The 19,752-nt window shown below is 41.6% G+C and overlaps 1 protein-coding gene across 2 annotated transcripts in view; it reads left to right on the top strand.

Annotated features, from left to right (window-relative positions):
• The window catches only part of LanB1 (laminin subunit beta-1), a 584,100-nt gene that overhangs the window by 102,703 nt on the left and 461,645 nt on the right, over nt 1-19,752 (top strand). The window contains exon 1 of one of the 2 annotated variants that reach the window (XM_067141390.2): nt 5,618-5,722. The exons of the other annotated variant lie outside the window; for it this stretch is intronic. The gene's annotated coding sequence lies outside the window, so the exon portion shown is untranslated. Of the gene's footprint in view, nt 1-5,617; nt 5,723-19,752 lie in introns of those variants that run through there. 2 annotated transcript variants of the gene reach the window in all.

The raw sequence follows: 19,752 nt of genomic DNA, 5'->3' as shown, positions 1-19,752 counted from the left end.
TTGCTCAAATTAGTCTGTATGTGGTACATGTGGCAGAGGAGCTCACGACGCGGAGGAGTGGTCAACTCCCTACAGGTGCAGTAACTGCCCTGGTCTTCACTCACCTCGAGATCGGAACTGTCCGGTATATCTCGGTTAGACGAAGATTCAGATCAAGACCCTGGGTGGTCTTTCCTACCAGGAAGCGCGCCGTAAGTTCAATGCTATGAATGCACCCGCCAAGACGTTAGACTATCCGAAGATAGCATAGAGTCTTCCAGGTTCATCGTTTACATCGTCTAAACCTGTTGCGATCGCTGCGCCCAATGCGGCTGTTACTCCTGGGAGCACAGCCGCAAAGAGTAAAATCTCGAAAGGAGGGACCACCCCACCTTCGACCACAAAGAAGTCTGTGCCGGCTGGGACTCATAAGCCGGTACAGCAGGGGGGGGGGGTGTTCCAAGCGCCCCCCCCCTCCGTCAGAGGTCGGCAGAAGCCATGCCCAAGGCGGTGGAGGCGGCATCGTCGACGAGGACTGGGAAACTATGTCCCAGCCCGTCTAAACATGAAAATAAGGTGGAGGAGTGGAACGCCCCCACCGGGCGCTCCCGCACTTCTCCTACGAAGGGGAAATCATGCGCTCCAACTGGAGGGTATGAGTCTCCGCCAGCAGGTACGCCTGCTCCAAACCCTGCGCGCTCCCCTCGTAGGGGGACATCTCGCCCCCGGAAAGCGTCGAAGTTCTGGACGTCAGTCCCACCATCTCTCGATGATGGGATGGACGTCGAGCTTTCATCTACATCTACGGATGTTTAGGTTAAAGAGCATCTTTTCGCTCATAACCTAATACTCTCTTTTAGTCCACACTATGGGATTGACGGGCATCTTGCTGAGCTACGCCAACTCATTAGTGAGTTCGCGGCGAGTATAGTCTGTATTCAGGAGACAAACCTCCGACCAGGTCATGATACGGTCTTGAGAAATTTCAGACTATACTCGACAGAACGATATTATGCTCACCGGGCGTCCGGTGGCGTGGGTATTTTTGTTCGTTCTGATATTTGTAGCGAAGAGGTTCCTCTAAGAACCCCACTGGAAGCAGTTGCGATGTGGGTACCGCTGCCTGTCATACTAACAGTGTATAATGTTTATTTTCCACCAGATCAGCCTCTTAACATAAATGATGTCACTGATCTTATAGATTAGCTCCCACCTCCTTTCCTCGTATTGGAAAATTTTAACGCCCATCACCCCATATGGGGCTCTGAAACGCCTTGCCCCAGGGGAAGGGAGTTGGAAACATCAGTAACAGAGTTGGATTTATGTATTTTGAACACAGGTGAACCAACTCATTTCACTGTACGTTACGGCACATACTCTCGCATAGATGAAAGTATATGCAGCCGAACGTTGGTTCCGCTGTTTCGGTGGAATACACACGATAATCTCTGTGACAGTGACCATTCTCCCATTATTCTTTGTTGAAACAAAAATCCGTCGAGGCTGCTCCTCGATGGATTGTTAAACATGCTGATTGGCCATAGTTCACATCACTAGCTGTCTTTAACGACGAGACCAGGCGGACTGTAGACGGCGAAATAACTTACATAAGACAAATTATTCTTGTTACTGCTGAGGAGTCTATTCCCTCCTTTCCAGGGACTCGAGTTCTTATTCGCCAAAGTAAGAAAGGTTCGTGGGAGATAGGTGTCGTCGATGACGTCACATACTTCATCTCAAGCGTGGACTAAACTTCGACGTACTGTATTTCGGGTATCCAAGGATCATCTTCTGTACCGGGAATTTCCATTGCAGGCAGTATCGTCACTGAACCACTCTCGATTGCTAACTGTCTAGCCAGTCATTTCGCGGATGTCTGGCTCCGGGAATTACTATCGTGATTTCCTAGCTGTGAAGCGGGAGGCAGAATGTCATCACCTTGGTTTTGCCACTCAAGCTTCAGAGGACTATGACGTGCCCTTTACGGAGTGGGAACTCCGCAGCGCCTTGGCGCTTTGCAAGGACACGTCTCCTGGGCCAGACAATGTCCATAACCACATGTTGAAACACCTTAGTGAGGATAGTCTATTATATCTCCTTCGTGTGTTCAACGGAATCTGGATAGAGGGTGAGTTTCCGTCTCAGTGGCGAGAGGGCATAGTAATTCTTATCCTCAAGCCTGACAAAAATCGTAACCTTCAATTCACTACCTGAGTCACTGGGACTCACATATTTTTTTTCCCCTATCTTTGTGCACGCCATATTTTCGCACCAAAATTTTCCCGCCACTCTATACCTTCCTTCAGCCGAGCGTTGAATGTGTTGTCGAGAGGGCGTGCGCAAGCGGCGTCCTCAATATGGGTAATCGCGCAAAACACAAGCACTCCCGACAAAAATATACGTAATACCTAACTGGGCATAAGGCCCGACGAAGCAGAGGCTAATCCGTACTACCAGGTGGCTAAGTTGTGGAAGAGTTAAGAGCCGAAATGAATAAATTAAATTTAAAAGATTAGAAAAAACTGTCACCAAATATTAATTTTAGAGGTGGTTTGACGAGGGTGCATCACTCGTGCTTCCTTATATTTCACAAAGACCCACCAGGGCAAAACTCGAAGACCGAGGATGAAGGCCTACATAGAACTAAAGGTACCAGAAAAGTTCCTACATATTAAAATTTAAAGTTGAACAGAAACATAAAAGTACATTCTAAAAGGGGATCATATAAATCTTCCGTAAGTACACACGCAGGAGATCACATACTTGGTAGGCCTGTTCTGCCTACCTTGTCAGTCCATTACAATTCAGAGGGGGCCGATGACCTTGGATGTTAGACCCCTTAAAACAACAAGCAACAATTCAGAGGTAATATAATGAAAAAGAATACTTGTATTTGCATGAACTTTTATTGAATTTCCAATGTTATTTGGCTGCTTAGTAATTTTTATCATTACAAAAAGTATATTATTTATAATTATCGACCAGTAAAGTATCCAAACGATGCAGCCTTTAGAGCAGGGGTTTCCAATTTGTAAGGGCTCGAGAGCCAGTTTGGAAACCTTAGTCATGTTCGCGGGCCGCACTTGAATAGGCCAATTTTCGTAAAATTCTGCAAATAGTACAGAAGCACCATTATGAAATAATATGCATAGTTCAATTGAAATGAGGGTTTGATCATTTTAATTGCTTAAAACATTATTTTAAAATTGCATGAAAGAGTGAAATTTGGAGCCTGGCTGAGTGACTGAGACGGCTGAGGCGCTGGCCTTCTGACCCCTACCTGGCAGGTTCCATTCTGGCTTAGTCCGCTGGTATTTGAAGGTGCTCAAATACGTCAGCTTCGTGTCGGTAGATTTACTGGCACGTAAAAGAACTCCTGTGGGACAAAATTTCGACACCTCGGTATCTTCGGAAACCATTAAAAGTAGTCAGTGGGACGCAAAAATAGTAACGTTTTTACTTGAAATTTGGATTTTAAATGTTTTAAAATAAAAAATAATCTGTTGAGAACAAGTGTATACTTGAAAAGAGGAATTAGTATGAAAGAATAATTAGTTCTGACTTGCCAACGGCCGTAGCCGTGTTGAAACACCGGATCCCGTGAGATATCCGAAGTTAAGCAACATTGGGCGTGGTCAGGAGTTGGATGGGTTGCCACGCGCTGTTGGTGGGGGGGGGGGGTTAAGGGAATTGAGGAGCGGAAAGGAACTGGCCACCCTACCGCACGTAAACTCCGGCTCAGGAACACCTCCGCGGAGGTTCGGACCTGCCTTCGGGCAGAATAACCCTTACCTAGTTCTGACTTGGGTCTATAATGTGTATAAAAATTAACACGTTTTTGAACGAGCTAGTAAATATGTTGGTGATTTTTATACACGTTATTTCTTACAGTGCTCTCACGGGACGCAAAAATGGCTTCGCGGGCACATGAGGCCCGCGGGCCGCCATTTGGAAACCCCTGCTTTAGAGATACGAATCTAGCGGAGTTAGGTTTCTTGTCACTACTGTTATATACTGCAATTTTTAAATCCAATAGGGTAAGTGTGTTCAGGCAGAAAATTATTTAGAGCATCCATGTCAAAAAGCAGATTTTTGGCTTTACTGTTGGCACTACGGTTTGACGATTTTACTGATCGTGAAGCTCGTAAAGAGTCTGATCCATCCTGCCATATTTCTGACGGTCGTGAGACTTTAGAAATGTTTGTGCAAAGCAGTCAGCAAAGCTATTCACTGGGAACCAACGTGACTGTCGATGAAATGCTGATTCCATACAGAGGACGGTCGAAATTCAAAATGTTTATGCCAAATAATCCGGGCAAATACGGTTTGAAAATGCAGTGAATGGTAGATTCGGCAACTTCTTTTATGTACAATATGTATTTATACACAGGAATGGTATCTGATGGATCTGGACTGGATGAGGAGGAACAAAAGAAATCAATGCAACCCAGGCTGTGCTTCGTTTATGCAGGCTCATTTTCAATATGAACATCAATGTTACAACCGACAATTGGTAATCGTCAATGGAGCTTGACAACATTTGGAACTAAAAAAAATAAAATAAAGAATTTCTTCCAGACAAGAGTAGAGCCGTTGGATCTTCTCGGTTTGGCTTTACTAAAGATTGTACACTGGTTAGTTTTGTTCCACGGAAAAATCGAGCAGTGATATTGTGTGGTATTTTTAAATGGTATTATTATTATTATTATTATTATTATTATTATTATTATTATTATTATTATTATTATTATTATTATTATTGAGCGGTGAGTTATGCCCCTCCGACTATTCAAATCGTCCGCCAGCTCTATTGTGTTCCCTACTTCAATTTAATGAACTATCTGATACAAGAAGTTTCAGCTTTAAGGAACAGGTGTCTCTACGGGTGTATTCAAGAAGTATAACAAACAGAAAGAAATTATTTTTTTTGTAAACTGACCATGTTAACCTGTTGACCCTCCAGGGTTGGTTTTCTCCTCGGACTCAGCGAGGGATCCCACCTCTACCGCCTCAAGGGCAGTGTCCTGGAGCGTGAGACATTGCGTCGGGGATACAACTGGGGAGGATGACCAGTAGCTCGCCCAGGCGGCCTCACCTGCTATGCTGAACAGGGGCCTTGGTGGGGGATGGGAAGATTGGAAGGGATAGGCAAGTAAGAGGCCTTAAGTTAGGTACCATACCGGCATTTGCCTGGAGGAGATGTGGGAAACTACGGAAAACCACTTCCAGGATGGCTGAGGTGGGAATCGAACCCACCTCTACTTAGTTGACCTTCCGAGGCCGAGTGTACCGCGTTCCAGCCCTCGTACTACTTTTCAAATTTCATGGCAGAGTCGGGAATCGAACCCGGGCCTCCCGGGGTGGCAGGTAATCACACTAACCACTACACCACAGAGGCGGACCGTGTATTTCATACTTTTGTATACTACCGGTATGTCATGTCGATCTTCTATGTGTGAACACGGCGTAATCTGGCGGGAAGATTTGCCCTCTAGTGCCTTCCGTTTAAAGGTTCATTCGCCCAGCCCACAAGTGTGAGTAAGCATGCGGATGTCTGTTGGATTACGCAATAACGAGAGCACATGGTTAGAATTTCGCAACTCGCTTGCTCCTCCTTTTTCAGGGTGCCCACGCACTGGGCGAGCAAACATTAGTGCGCTCTCTTGTTTAATAGCAATTGTTTTGAGTTCAGTGTAGCTCTAGGATATTAACGTGGCATTCACTGATCGAAGAAATTTGACAGGTAAGATATTCTTTATTTCAAGAACTTTGCAACTATCACACAATAACCAGTGAAGCGACTAATTGCAGTGGGTTCATCTCCAGTGCTTGTACCTAGGTAAATAACCGTGGATGATGAAATGCTAAGATGCATCCGGGAGATAGTGGGTTCGAACCCCACTGTCGGCAGCCCTGAAAATGGTTTTCCATGGTTTCTAATTTTCACACCAGGCAAATGCTGGGGCTGTACCTTAAGGCCACGGCCGCTTTCTTCCCACTCCTAGGCCTTTCCTATCCCATCGTCGCCATAAGACCTATCTGTGTCGGTGCGACGTAAAGCCAATTGTAAAAAAAAAAAAAAGAAATGTTAAGAAGAGCTGAATCACCTGAACTTTTTTTTTATCGGCAGATGCATTTAGTAGATACGTAGCGTATCTTGATATGCGCTCGTCTTTTACGATCCAGCTTGTGGGTTCGAATCCAGTCGGTTGGCATTTAACAGTCAACAGACTTACAGCCACGTTAAAGAATCTCTTTTCAGGGAAAAACTGCGACACTTTGGCATCTCTTAAATTCTCTAGTAATTGAAGCAAATGTAAGCTGCTATTATTGTTAATAATAATAATAATAATAATAATAATAATAATAATAATAATAATAATCATTACGGTCCAACCTCTCGTTCTTACGTAACTGAAGGATGGGTACAGGGTAATAATAATGGTGAGTGGCCTCCGAAGAGACCTGGTACAGGTCTTCCGAGCTGACGTCGTATGGGTGACTTGCGCGCCTATTGATGAATTCTAGTGATGAAGACGGCATACACCCCCAGCCGTCGAGCCATCGAAAGTAACCAATGAAGGATAAAATCCCCGACCCGGCCGGGAATCGAATCTGAGATCCCCTGGACCAAAGGCCAGCACGCTAACAATTTAGCCATGGAGCCGGACGGTGCAGGGCGAGTGAAGATTTTTTTTTTTTTTTTGCTTAGTTCAGTCAATCTGTTTGAATTAATTTGACACGGAAACATTTAAACGACCTCGGATATTGATGGGTGTGGTGAAACTTGGCAGTAGTAGTATTAAATATCGGTGACATTTGCTATGATCTTGGTGACTTACTAGACTTTTCGTGGACTGCGAATCTACGTAAGGCAGACTGCAGACATCAATTCCATAAAGACATATGAACTACTTTTTTCATGTACTTCTTGATTTCGTCCTGTTCATGTGATATAGTTTTCGTTGCTACATTTCCTACCATATTTTTACTTGTCAAATATCTTGGAATTTCTTTTTGTTTCTGTTTAAAGTCGCACTAACACGTTTTCGACGACGCTGGGGTGGGAAAAGTCTAGGATTAGGAAGGTAGCGGCCGTGGCCTTAATGAACATACAGTCCCAGCATTTGCCTGGAGTGACAATGGTGAAAACCACGGACAATCATTTTCAGGTCTGCCGGCATTGGGTTTCAAACCAACCATCTCCCAAATGAAAGCTCACAACTACATGACCTGAAGTGCGTAACCAACTCGCTCGGTGATCTCTGTTGTTGTTTCAGTAAGGAATGAACACATCGGATGAACCAGTTTCCGTGGTGGGGTCATCAGACGTGAACAGAGAAGTGTAAGAGGATACTTAAGAACTCAGTTGCGTTGTTCTACCGGCAAAATTACATTTCCAACCAGCCATTCAGAATTCCTTTCTAAGAATCTGTCATAGTGCCTGTTACAGTTTGTCCATCGCAGGAGAACTTTCCACGAAAACACCGTGACTGTTTAAGTTCCTGCTCCAGATCATCTGAAATACCGTGTATTCTAACATGATATGCTGTATATCTGAACATTTCATCTTTTCTTGTCTCCGCGCTGCACCGGTACGATACCTGAAATAGATGCTGCATGGATAGCCTATGTTGCACCACTGACATTAATTGATTGCTCTTATTAGCGCAAATAAGTGCAGAAAAGGAATTCATAGTACAAAAGTTTATAATTTCACGGTTACAGTAGGTTCGAATGAAGTCATTTCTTCATAACCGTATATGAAGTTAGCGTTACGGAAAGATTAAGCAACTCTTAAAATGTAATCTTTACCGGTGTAAAGTCCTGTCGACAACACTGATTTTCACCTAATGCGAAACTACATACCTGTACTATTTATTTCCATGCCTTCTACATACAAAGATCACATATTTAATATCACCTGCAGGTTTGTTAACTGCGACTGAAGAACGACAGCAAGCGAAGCAGTTGGGGTTTGTTTACGCTACCTGTAACAAATAGCTGGCGAAAACGTAAAAGCCATGGATCCCAACATTCCTTGTACAGTCAAGAACATAAGTCAGTACACATTTCTGCCAAAGTCAAGAAGTCGTAAAATGACTTTTGTCTAGTTAGATCGGGAAAATTGCGGACTGCGCTGTAGCACTAGTCGCGATGGTACAAGTTTCTATTTGATACGTGGTGGAGGACCTTTGAACTACCGTCGCTGCCACACGATACCTAATGGTACATAATGGTAGACCTTGGAACTACAGTATATAAAGACAACAAGAAAATCAGAAAACGATGTATTGTAGTAAAATTGGCAATCGTATAAGAACTGTAATTTTTCTGAGGGCCTTCATAATGTGCGCCTTAAAATGAGCAGTCGCTCTTTGAAATCTGTTCAGCCGTTTTCTCACTATTTCCTTCACTGAAAACTTACGTTATAGCCCTACGCAGGTGGTGGGAACTTGATGATTTGAAAATATAACCTTGGCTTACTCCGCTATAGTTTATTCTACAGAGAGTATAATTTACGGGGACATAGCAGTGAACACATTGAAATTTACGTAGCGATTCCTGAGCATGTACGTTCGGTTATATATCACCTAGTGATCTGCAAATTACTATATATATAGTAACACTAGCAAGATACCCGTGCTTCGCTACGGTTTAAAACTGAAAGTTATTTTTCAAAATTTTACATTTTGGAGAGTCTACTGTCGACTGAACCGGTAAAATACACTCTTAGTTCGTACGTCAAACAGTTTTGGGGAAATGATTATTAATTTTCTTACCTAACAGATATTTGAACCTTGTACAGAAAAATTGGAATGTTTCTAAACCCTATCTCATTTAACATCTAAGATGTAAAAGCGATCAGCCTGTGAAATTTGGGTATTGTACGTCGAACAGTAATGGAGGAATGAATGTTTTTAGGCCGTGCATGTTTTAAAAATATTACTTAAGACTTAGGACATAGAAAATTACCCTTCATATACAATTTTAAGATCGTTCCTGAAACGGATTCCCGTTAGGGGAGAAATATTTTGAAGTATATGATCTTTTACATCTAGGACTTAAACGAAGAACCTTCTCGTAAAATTACAAATTTGTACGTCAAACGGTTTTGGAGGGATGAATAATTTTGTTTGCGGAGATAAATCCATTTAACACCTTAAGGGTGGGATGTTTCAAAATATTTCCTAAGTCACACCTAGTATTTAAAATATATACCGCTATTTGGAATTTTGTCTTCCTAGTTAAGCGGGTTCGGAGGAAGGAATTAATATATCTGTTTTCGGATCTTAACCTCCATATAAATTTAAATTTGTCTCAAACTTTCTGTTATTTAATACGATTTGAAATTTTAACTTCGTAATTCAAACGGTTTCATAGAAGTGAATTTTTGTCATCATTCCTCATTCCCCAGTCAAAAAACCCCTTAGAGGTGTATTATTTGAAGACCACTTCTTATTTAGAATCTAAGGCATAGAATTTAGTGTGTATAGAGAGCAGCTTCGATGTATGTTGTCTGTTGGGTATTCAGCCCGAAGGCTGGTTTGATCCTCTGCAGCTCCGTTAACAGCTGTCATAAATAGCCTAGGCGTCACTGAAGAGGCGTACTAGGGAAATGAGGAGTGAGGTAGTTTCCCGTTGCTTTCCTCACCGAGCCAGCTGTTGCTATTACATATCAGTCTGCCAAGCCCACTGAAATGCATGCACCAACCGACCCTATGAGCGATATTTTCACACAATTCATAACAGGGACTGGCTGCATATGGAATGGTATTACTGGCATCACTCATACCTCAGTCACTTTCATATTGTCAAAGCCAAGGATGAGACTGAGACAGGTCAATGAAAGTAACAAATTTGATATAGCCCATACCAGAAGACATAGTGCACTGTAAACACTACATCTCGCCAGCAAAGGCATGCAGCTTCGATATCTGATTAAAAAAAACGTGATGAAACCTCCCTTATTATTTAGGTCTGTTATATGTCCTAAGCTTGTGGAAAGTGATTAATTATTTGAGAGATTTAAATCTTTAAGTATTATACATTTAACGTGTGTAAGAATTCATAGGCACTTTTAATGGTATACAGTCTCAGAAAAATATTCCTCCAGTTGTGTATAAGTTCAAGATTATTTCAGTTAAACCCCTGAGCTTTACATACAGTATAACTTTCTTTGGCAATAAAGGAAAGGAGTCTGAAATTCGGTCGAGTACCTTGGCTGTTGTGGAGACTTAGTTTTACAACTTCAGCAACTTCTACACAATCCCAGTCCTTATACGTGAACTATTTTGAATTATACCATACTGTATTTGACACCTACAACATCCAAAGATCTTGTAAAATGTCAAATTCATACGTCAAACGGTTTGAAGAGATGAATAATTTTCGTCATGTCGTCACCCCCCCCCCCAGCTGAAACCTCTTAGAGGTGTATCGTTTTAAGACCTTTTCTTTTTTAAAATCTAAAACATATAGGAGCAACCATCATGTGAAATTTTAACCTCGTAGGCTATATCAAACGGTTTCATAGAAATGGATATTATGATATCAGAACTCACCCCCCTCAGTCAAAACCCCTTAAATGTGTGTTCGTTTAAGAACAACTTTTAGTTAAAATGTAATACACATAGGAGCAATCATCATGTGAAGTTTCAACCTCGTCATTTCCGAGAAATGACTTTATCAGGCCCCAAACTCCAGTCAAAGCCCCTTAGAGATATATAGTTTCAAGACCACTTCTCATTTAAAACCGGAGATATATAGAAGCAAAAATCATGTGAAATTTCAACCTCGTATGTTAAACGGTTTCAGAGAAGTAAATATGTTTGTCATCGGACATAACCCACAGTCAAGATCCCTTAAGACCATTTTTTATTTAAAATCTAATATATTGGGGAGTAACCACGATGTGAAGTTCAAATCTCGTATGTCAAGCGATTTAACAGAAATTGCTATTTTTGTAATCAGGCTACCTCCCACCCCCAGTCTAAACCCCTTAGGGGTGCAATTTTAAGACCACTTTTTATTTTAAAATCTATTACATATAGAACAACCATCATGTGAAATTTGAAACCCATAAGGCAAACGGTTGGAGAGAAATGAATATTTATGTTGCAGCCCACACCCCTAGTCAAAAACCCTTAGGAGTGCATTATTTTAAGACTGCGTTTTAATGAAAATCCAAAACATACAGGAGGATCCATCATGTTAAATTTCAACCTCATATGTCAAACGGTTCATAGAAAGGAATGTATTTGTTTTCGGTATTAACCTCCATTTTACTCTTAAGGGCTGAATTTATTTCTAAACTTGTCTTACTTAACATCTAGTACATAAAGAAGCAGTCATTGAGTGCCATTTCAACTTTATGTGGTCAATGGTTTCGGAGGAATGACTATTTTGGTCTTTAGAGTTTTACCCCCGTTTCATCCCCTTAGGGGTGGCAATTTTTGAAACTGTTCCTTAATCGGTGCCAATTGCTTTTTATATAGATATATACCAATTTTCACGTCTGTAACGTCTTCAGTTTTAGAGATATAAGTATCCTCTTGTAAAGAATTCAACTCCTTCACTTCTTTTCAACCCCCCCCCCCCCATCCCTTCCGTCCCTTAAGCGGATTTCCACAATACAAAAAATCACGTCTTTATTTTTAAAGGAGATTCCCAAAACCAGTTCTCACGTCTGTAAGCAACATCTTCAGTTTTTGAGACATATTGTAGATTTACTCATTTTAAAAATGCACTCATATTTTCACTTCTTTCACCCTCTTAAGTGGATTTTCCGAAAAAAAAACTGTTTGTTTATTTTTATAGGAGATTCCAAAGACCAATTTTCATGTCTGTAATATCTTCACTTTTTTAATATATGAGCACCTCTTAAAGGGAACCGAACCCCTTTTCACCTCTTTTCAACCCCTTTAAGAGGATGTTCAAAAAAAGAAAAAACACGCGTTTCTTTATTTTTAAAGGAGATTCCAAAAACCAATTTCTACGTCTCTAAACTGTCAAGTTTTTGAGATATGCATATACTCATTTAAACAATTCAACCCCCTTTTTACCCCCTTAGCGGTGGAATATCCAAAAACCCTCTTTTAGTGAGCACCTACACTGTCATGTAAAATTTCATTTCTTTCTGTCCAGCGATGATAAATCCGTCAGTCAGTCAGGACATGTTACTATATATATGATGTATTGTCTATTAATGTGGAAGAATTCATGCCTATACCTGTTGACTGCGGTATGTTACGGCTTACAAAATAGGCTGCTGAAACACCTATATATTTGTTATTTATGTATACTTTTCTCAAAACATATTTACGATTTTAAGATCAAGCTCAGTGAGTTTATTAAATACATCCATACCTGTACCCCATAGAAATTTTATTCATTTCAGTTAATTTAAATTGCATAAAAATATGCCATAGTTATTGAGTACCGTAGCATTTTCATGTGGTCATAAATTTACTATGGGAGCATGTAAAGGTGGGTGTATGATGCGCTATTTGTGTCCGATGAATTATCGGTCGTATGTTTTTTTCAGGACACTATTATTTTCCGACACGATAAGTGCGTGCACCAATTTTCAGTACTGTAAGCGTTAGTAGTTTATGAGAAAGATGTACCTAAAAGCCAGAATTATACATTATCGGTAAATAGAGAAAGAAAATTGACACCATTATAAACTCACGTACATAAAATTCAGAACAATCCCGTCCCATACTCCTTGCCCTTCAACTTCCTCATCAATTTCCTTCTTTGCAATTTTTCTCCTAGTTCTTGCCTCCTTAGTCATTTGCAAGGCATCTTTCTCCAACTGTAGGAGTCGCTGAAGATCAATGATCCGAAGTGCCTTCCTCATGTTAGATCCAGTCTTGAACCCCAATGAGTCCATAACTTTCAGTCTACTGCAGGCACCATCATTAAAACAGATTACAGCGTCCATCACACACAACTGTATTGTTTTGAGGCCAAAAATTTCGGTCAGGTTCCACATTTTGCCATGCAAACACTTCGAGACAAGGACGGTTTTGCAAGATCAGCATATATAGGCTTCATTGCTTCAACTACATCGTAAGGCAAAGGGTGAGTATGAACAAAGCACAAAGACGGTCCATCTAATAATGTACGTAATTATGGAGCATTCAATTTATTTCGATATTCATAGCTTTGGGTACTCCGGTTTTTCCCGTCATTTTTCATTCCAGCAACACTTTCCAATATTATTTCATCTGTCAGTCATTAGCCATTGCTCCAGAGGAGTACGACTGGCTTCGGCAGCCGGCACAATTCCTTTCTTTGCCGCTAGACGGGGTTTTTATTCATTTCATTCCTGACCCGATCGAATGACTGGAAACAGGCTGTGAATATATAGCTGGACGTGGACACCCCTGGTAACAGCTGAGGCGAACGCCTTACCTTGAGCTTTCTGTACCAGGCAGTTAACACAAGCTCCTTTGAGAGAGCAGTCATGAATCCGGCTAATTTTCTAGAGTATACATTACATTATTTACGTGAAAAAAGGTTTCTCTTCTTCCCATGAAATAATTTCGGAAGAAAGGAAGATGGGTTGACATGTGATTGAACCAATTAAAAATCATCCTATGGCTGCTACCGTTGTCTCGGAATCGTGCCTCATCTGCATCGTCCGAAAGAAAAGACAGCACACCATTGCCAGGTACCACACACAGGTGATACGGATCCGAGTTTGATCCCCGAGTCTGATTCCCGTCAATCCAGTGAAGCGATAACGCAGTCACCTGACACATCTACCAGTCCACAGAAGAAAATGTAACACACTGTAAATTTTGCGTACAAGAGAAAAACTATACATTTATGGTTAAATAAGGAAGGGTAAGCAGCGACTTTCATTAACCAATGTTTGCAACAAATGTATGGTGACGTCACTACGACAGCTGTACAAGTGGAAGAACCAATTAGAATCTCCGTCAGTAAGTTTGTTGAACACAGGAAACTGACGTATAAAAATGTTCTCTCGTTTTGTAGAAGCAAGAAGGTTGAAGCAGAATGTTTGCGATGAAGACCTGCGACTGTGGGACTTGGACATTTCAAGTGAGATTTCAGTGGGACAAAGACATTACCTACTGCTTGGTTGAGTTGGCTCAAGAAAATGTATGTATGTATGTATGTATGTTGGGTAGTCAGCCCGAAGGCTGGTTTGATCCTCTGCAGTTCCGCCAACAGCTATCATAAATAGCCTAGGTGTCACTGAAGAAGCGTACTAGGAAAATGAGGAGTGAGGTAGTTTCCCGTTGCTTTCCTCACCGAGCCAGCCGTTGCTATTACATATCAGTCTGCCAAGCCCACTGAAATGCATGCACCAACCGACCCTATGAGCGATATTTTCACACCATTCATAACAGGGACTGGCTGCATAAGGAATGGTATTACTAGCATCACTCATACCTCAGTCACTTTCATATTGTCAAAGCCAAAGGATGAGACTGAGACAGGTCATTGAAAGTAACAAATTTGATATAGCCCATACGAGAAGACACAGCGCACCAAGAAAAAGTATCGAATCAAAAGTAGAAAAATCACGAAATTTGTATCCCGTGCGTATCTGATTGAAGAAGAGGAACAAGACAAAGTCGCCAAGAAATTTGTGGAAGCAGCTACAGAGTGATTCTTAGATTACACCGCTTCTATACAATACAAATCAGAGTGGTTTCGTGCTCAAACGAAAGCGAAATGGACTCTTTATCATTTGTTGGTGAGAAATATACTGTGCAGAAGCAGTTGCTCAATTAGTTAGGGCATTCACCAATCGTACACAATTTTGTCTACTGTTAGTATGGCCGGTACACTTTTCACGAAAGAATTAATTGTACCATCCGAGGAGAGTTTTCAAAGGAATGTTTCATGCCAAATATATAATTGTAACGGACACAAAATCAGGGAAAAAGGAAAAAAAAAAGAAACTAAAATATTGATTTTAAGGAGCCTTCTTCCCTTTCGCAGAAGACAAGTGTTTGCCACTGTTATTCCTGGACTACTTATAGTGATAAATGCTGCCTTGAAGACGTTCCTCCAGGCAGCAGTATAGAAATTCTCCAGATTCCCCCCGGCACTACAGGGAAAATACAGCCAATACTTTTTATTTTTATTTTTATTTTTTTATATTTTTTATATATTTTTTTTACAATTTGCTTTACGTCGCACCAACACAGATAGGTCTTATGGCGAAGATGGGATAGGGCAAACCTAGGAGTAGGAAGGAAGCGGCCGTGGCATGGAAGCGGCCGTGGCATGGAAGCGGCCGTGGCATGGAAGCGGCCTTGGCCTTAAGTAAGCTATAGCCCCAGCATTTGCCTGGTGTAGAAATGGGAAACCACGGAAGACTCCTTCAGAACCCCACTGTCTCCCGGATGCAGGCTCACAGCTGCGCGCCCCTAACCGCACGGCCAAGTCGCCCTGTTTTAACAGACATTGTGCCGGCTTGTGAAGACTTCCGGTTTGATGTTTATAATAGAAACAGCATAATATTGCAAACGCTGGCGATAGGCCTTTTTAGTAATGATTGAAACATTCAGCTGCATAGGCTGTGGCATAAGGATTTATACATTAAGTTGTTAGTAAGTGGTTGCGTACTTCTCTATCAACATGGTTGCTTGAGGAGATGCTACTTTTATCATAGCCTGTTTTGTTTTGTTTAAGTTTATAAAAATGACTTTTTGCTACAGAAGTGATATATTGTAGTAGCGGTATAGTATATGGTATTATTCCGCTTCATAATTGTTCATAGGAGAGTTCAGCATATTAATCCCCTAAAATAATAAATGCCTTTTATTTTGCACTTAATTGTTTATGGCAACCGTTAAAGTAGTTATTTATTTTCCTGGTACGCGATGATTACAGTGCATGTTGTTCGGCACATTTTATTGAAACTTCGTCTTGAACACATTTAATTATGTATGTTCTTATATGAAAAACAATATATATGCATGTATTACTGTAGTTATCAACGTGATGTACACCACTCCAGGCTTCCGCGATCTGAAAACATCCAGGGCTAGCGCTCGTAACATTTAAGTTACCTTGGCGGGCGGTAACCTGCTAATTCGTTTTTTCTCTCTCCAGCACGACTGCAACTCCACTCCGCTGTGCGCCGCGTCACCAAGATACAAGGGTTGTCCAGTAGCTGCGTTGTCACACAGTTTTTGAATAAAGATTTCGACACCTTCCGATTCGAAATGGCAGCTACTTTTTTGTACATATCTATTTTATGGTCTCTTCATCCTATCAGCAAAATTGCATCGTCGTTTTTGATATTATCTTATCGATACTTCCCTGGTCAGTACTACCAATTGACAATTTCCTTTAACCAGCAGCAGACAATATACCTACTTTAATTTTATGTCAAAGGGAAAAATAAATTACGTTAGCTTTAAGATCACGGCAAGGTATTTTAATAATAATAATAATAATAATAATAATAATAATAATAATAATAATAATAATAATAATACAGCTCTGTCCCTTTCATTCACCGACCATTATTTTTCCCCTCTGGGTTGGGGCGGTAGAATAACATCAGCGGTATCCCCTCCCTGTCGTTAGAGGCGACTAAAAGGGGTCCCAGGGCCTCTTAAATTATTTCAGAAAAGACTACGTAAACAACTGGTAGACAGTCTGCGACCTGGGCGACTGCCTAAATGCATATCAGTGGTGGGTGGTTGGTTGATTAAACGAGCGTCGGTTGGCGACCACGGGGTCCTTAACTGAGTCCAGGCATTTTTTCCACTCGTGACCGGCTCCTTACTTTCACCTTTCCTATCTGACCCCGACGGTATTAGGTTTCCGAGGCCTAGGGCGTCTTCCGTTTTCTCGCTCTTCGTGGTCCTTGTCTTCTTTGGCCGATACCTTCATTTCTTTGAAGTGTAGGGCATCTTTCATTTTCCCCTCTGATTACTGTTAATAGAGGATGGTTGCCCAGTTGTACTTTCTCTTAAACCAGTAATCACCACCACACCACCACCTGTTTTTTCGTTGTTTCCAACCTTTATTTATTTGTATTGAACATTTACACATTTTCTTGGCGGTGGAAAGATCCACTATCACAAAACTCCACCATCATCATGTTGTTCTTTTTTTTTGCTAGTTGCTTTACGTCGCACCGACACAGATAGGTCTTATGACGACGATGGGACAGGAAAGGGCTAGGAGTGGGAAGGAAGCAGCCGTGGCCTTAATTAAGGTACAGCCCCGGTATTTGCCTGGTGTGAAAATGGGAAACCACGGAAAACCATCTTCAGGGCTGCCGACAGTGGGGTTCGAACCTACTATCTTCCTAATACTGGATACTGGCCGCACTTAAGCGACTGCAGCTATCGAGCTCGGTACCATCATCAGTGTTGCCAACTCTAGCGATTTGGAGTCTGATTGAAGTTATTTCGAGACAGAATTTCAAAGACAGTGACTAGCAGCTTCGCCATTTAGAGAAAATTCTGGAGGATTGCGCTTCGCGTAATTGTGTGGGCGCGTGATGAAATATATCTAAATAGGTTCATTTGTTTTTCAGAAAAGTGCAGGTCCCTACCTGTGCAGAACTTACACAGTATACTTCGTTCATTATTATTATTATTATTATTATTATTATTATTATTATTATATTGGCGCTAGAATATAGTAGTTTCAAGTTAAATTTGAATTCGCTTTTAATTTCTGGACATACGGTATGTAAAAAACGCGAAAGACGTGATCAGAAGTATGGGATGATTATTTACGAGCTGACGGAGGAGTTGAAGTCTGCAAGTGCTGCGCTGTAAAACATGGCACAAATGAATCGTAAGCTCTGGCCCCGCGGTGTAGGTGGCAACGCGTCCGCCGTCACCCGGCGGCACCGGGTTCGATTCCCGGCCGGGTCAGGGGTTTTTAATTGTAAATGATTAATATACCTGGCATCGGGACTGGGTGTTTGTGTCGTCCTTAACGTTCCTTTCCTCACATTCAACACTTTACACTTCATTTACATAATACAAGCAGGTTCCTCACATATGGTGCAAGTAGGGGCAAAAGATCTTCATAGGTGGACGCCACGAACAAATAGCAATAGAAGGAACGTAGTTTCGCGCAATAATAGCGACAAGTTATACATTCCTGTGAAAATGATGATGATGATGCTTGTTGTTTTAAGGGGCCTCTGTGAAAATGCTCGTTCATTTCTCCCGTACCAAGATCACACTACGCGCTTGAGATTCAGTCGGAGGTTCTGATACATAATTACGTTTGTACGTAAGGATGCTATCTGTAATATCGCCAGATAACTAAAGTATTAACGGAAGGGACTAGTTTCTCACATTAATAGCGACAAGTTATAAATTCTTGTACAAATGCTCGTTCATTTCTCCCGTAGAAAATTTAAACTACGCGCTTGTAATTCAATCGGAGGTCCTCCGGAAGCACCGATTGAAAGCGCCCGGAGCCTCCGCTCCGTAAACAATCGCTCCGTTAACGGGGCTAAATGTAACCAATTAACCGTGGGCGACTAGTGGTGCAACTAGTCGCCCGACGTACCTGCGCGCGCATCCGAAACATCACTCAAGCTTGTGCTCTCCACCCACATATTTCATTAGCTTGTTGGTGGTAGAGTGAAAATTTTACTCGTTCATGTGCGTTACCATATTGTGATAGTTCTTTTAATGAACATTGAAACATCAAATAAAGCAGCACAACGAATGAAGGAGATGACAAGACTATTTGAAAGTCAATACTGATCGAACAAGTGGCGGTGCGGTTTGGATCACATAGCTATCCACTTGTATTTGGGAGATAGTGGGTTCGACCCCACTGTCAGCAGCCCTGAAGATAGTATTCCGTGGTTTCCCATTTTCACATCAGGCAAATGCTGGGGCCGTACCTTAAGGTCCCTGCGACTTCCTTCCCACGCCTAGCCTTTTCCTATCCCATCGTCGCCATAAGACCTATCTGTACCGGTGCGACGTAAAGCAGATTGTAAAAAAAGGAAAGAAAGTCGAATAAATGCTCAAGAATTAATTTTTGAGTTTGAAAGAAAACCGCCCATTTGAGATTCCAGCATTGAAACGCAAAGTAGAAAAACTAAATTATTGGAAGAGCATTTGAAAGAACTTCATTTCAGAATTCGAAGAAAAACCCCTGGGCGAGAAGAGTGTTCTAGGTAATTTTTATACTATTTGTACTATCCAACGTAGAAATGTATAATACTGTATTTATAAAAATCTATATCATTGAAATTTGTACCATTGTTTCTTTGTCTTGCTATATTAGTGAATTATGGCTGAATTATAGGTCAGACAAGCAAGCCAGCAAATGAAAGAAGTGGATTATCAGTTCTTGGAACCAATTAAGAAAACCTAAGTTCAAAATTGAAAAATGGAAATCCACAGCATGTTTTCAGTCATTCGACCGGGTCAGGAATGGAATGAATGGGGCCCCCATTTAGCGGCCAGGATAGCAATTGTGCCGGCTGCCGAATCCTGTCGCACTTCTCTTGGACAATGCTTAATGAATGACAGGTGAAATGAAATGATATTGGAGAGTGTTGCTGGAATGAAATATGACAGGGAGAACCCGGAGAAAAACCTGTCCCGCCTCCGCTTTGTCCAGCACAAATCTCACATGGAGTGACCGGGATTTGAACCACGGAACCCAGCGATGAGAGGCCGGCGCGCTGCCGCCTGAGCCACGGAGGCTCATCTTCAAATTTGTATGAGCGAAATGAAATAACAGCTCTGCTTTCTTGAATTTACTTGATAGGAAATGTTGAAA

The sequence above is a fragment of the Anabrus simplex genome, chromosome 2 (genome assembly GCF_040414725.1).
Source record: "Anabrus simplex isolate iqAnaSimp1 chromosome 2, ASM4041472v1, whole genome shotgun sequence".
Classification (NCBI taxonomy): domain Eukaryota; kingdom Metazoa; phylum Arthropoda; class Insecta; order Orthoptera; family Tettigoniidae; genus Anabrus; species Anabrus simplex.
Note: the sequence above shows the minus strand (reverse complement) of the source record. Positions and strands in the feature narration are given on the sequence as shown.